Raw genomic sequence first — 1581 nt, 5'->3', positions numbered from 1 at the left:
CGGGGCGGGGCCGGCAGAGGAGGTGGGAGGCGGGAGGGTGGAGGGAAGGAGGAGCGGGAGGTTGAGAGGAGCGGGGTGCTGCGGGACCTTTGCGCCCACACCTTTCGGGCCCTGAGTGTTGCAGCCCCTGATCATTCTCGTCCGCAGGTGTCTGGCCGGCCAAGAACAAACTCCTCCATCGTCAGATTCCCAATCCTTGGAAGCCGAGATGGGAAAGACGGGGGAGGGAGGAGGGAAAGCCCCTCACCTTGACTGTTCGCCCACGCACGTTCTCTCGCACTGTGCTGCCTCGGTTCACACGTGGGGAAATTAACCGAGGTCTGTCCTACCCCATCCTTTGAGGGAACTAAAGGAATGTTCAATCCTCTCCACCCCCAGAGACGGGCCAGAAACATTTCCAAGTATTGACTGTGTCACCGAGGAACACCAATTAGGCGCCTGTGCTGCCCCTAGGGACTCCTTGTGGGCACTTGGCTGGTCGTTGAGAACTGATTTGCTTGCTTCATTTCCCAGCCCGTAGTTATTCACCTGGCGCGGAGGGTGACCCCAGCAAGGAGCGCGTGAACCAGGAGGCGAGTTCGGAGCACCCGATCGATCCGGAGCCTTTATGAAGCTTTTACAGCGTCCCCAACAATGCTTCCTCCTGGGCTCTGTCTGCACCAACACAGGATTTACGCGACACCTGCTGTCTGCCTCCCCTACCGTGCGGTGTCTGGGGCACCCGACTCTGTCCCTAGGCTGATGAAGGGCCTATTTTTCCAAAGGAACATTTGCCACGCAAGTACTGCGTGCTTAGCTGTGATGTGGCAGGGAGAAGGGAGCCCAGATGAAGCTGGACCCCCGCCGTCACCTGAGGAGCTAAGGAAAACAGGCTCTAATCAGATTAGTACTTGCCTGTAAGGAGCTGGGCGAGTCATGCCCACTCACCGGGCTTTGGTGTCCCTTTCTCTTAAACAAAAGAATGGGATTAGCAGTTCTTTGCTTGGAAATACCGGTGGCAGTTGAAGAGCAACGTGTGTCTCCCCTCTTTAAAATAAATGTTAACGTGAAGTTAAATGGAGTTTTAACTCATAAATTAATATTCATGTATTACAAACAAAAAAGTTGAATCCAGCAATTATGAATAAATTACATAGACCAGATTCACAAATGCTAATCCTCCTCCTCCTCCTGCTCTTCCTTCTGTTCTTTTTGCTAATTCCTTTTCTTAACAGCAGAGTGCAGGCCATAAATTTTATAAATTAGACTTCATTCTTATTTTTTTTCTATTTTCAGACATACTCAAGTAGAGTCAACAATGACCCATAGCACATGCCAGAAATATTTCCTTTAATTGCAAGTCCTGGTATTTAAAACGGAAAGATCCTTACTATATGCCTCGCTGAGCTTCACAGACTTGATTGTTTCATTCTAGTCTTTTGATGTGTGTGATAAAGAACTAGTATCTAGATTCTGGGATGTATAAAGGACATCTACAAATCAGTCAGAAGAGGCACAAACACTACACTGGAAAATGGACAATGAATATGAATAGGTAATTCACAGCAGAAGTCCGCTGAAATGGCCAATATGTATAACCTC

The 1581-nt window shown here is 49.1% G+C and overlaps 1 long non-coding RNA gene across 2 annotated transcripts in view; it reads left to right on the top strand.

The window, feature by feature from the left end:
• Positions 1–1056, top strand: part of LOC106726379 — a 3394-nt gene extending 2338 nt beyond the window's left edge. The window contains exons 1-2 of one of the 2 annotated variants that reach the window (XR_001362445.1): positions 74–318; positions 514–1056. This is a non-coding gene — a long non-coding RNA (uncharacterized LOC106726379). Of the gene's footprint in view, positions 1–73; positions 319–513 lie in introns of those variants that run through there. The other variant, XR_001362446.1, reaches the window with a different exon arrangement.
• Positions 1057–1581: the final 525 nt, after the last annotated feature.

The sequence above is a fragment of the Myotis brandtii genome, unplaced genomic scaffold, assembly GCF_000412655.1.
Source record: "Myotis brandtii unplaced genomic scaffold, ASM41265v1 scaffold2579, whole genome shotgun sequence".
Lineage (NCBI taxonomy): Eukaryota > Metazoa > Chordata > Mammalia > Chiroptera > Vespertilionidae > Myotis > Myotis brandtii.
This window is presented reverse-complemented; position numbering and strand designations above follow the sequence as displayed.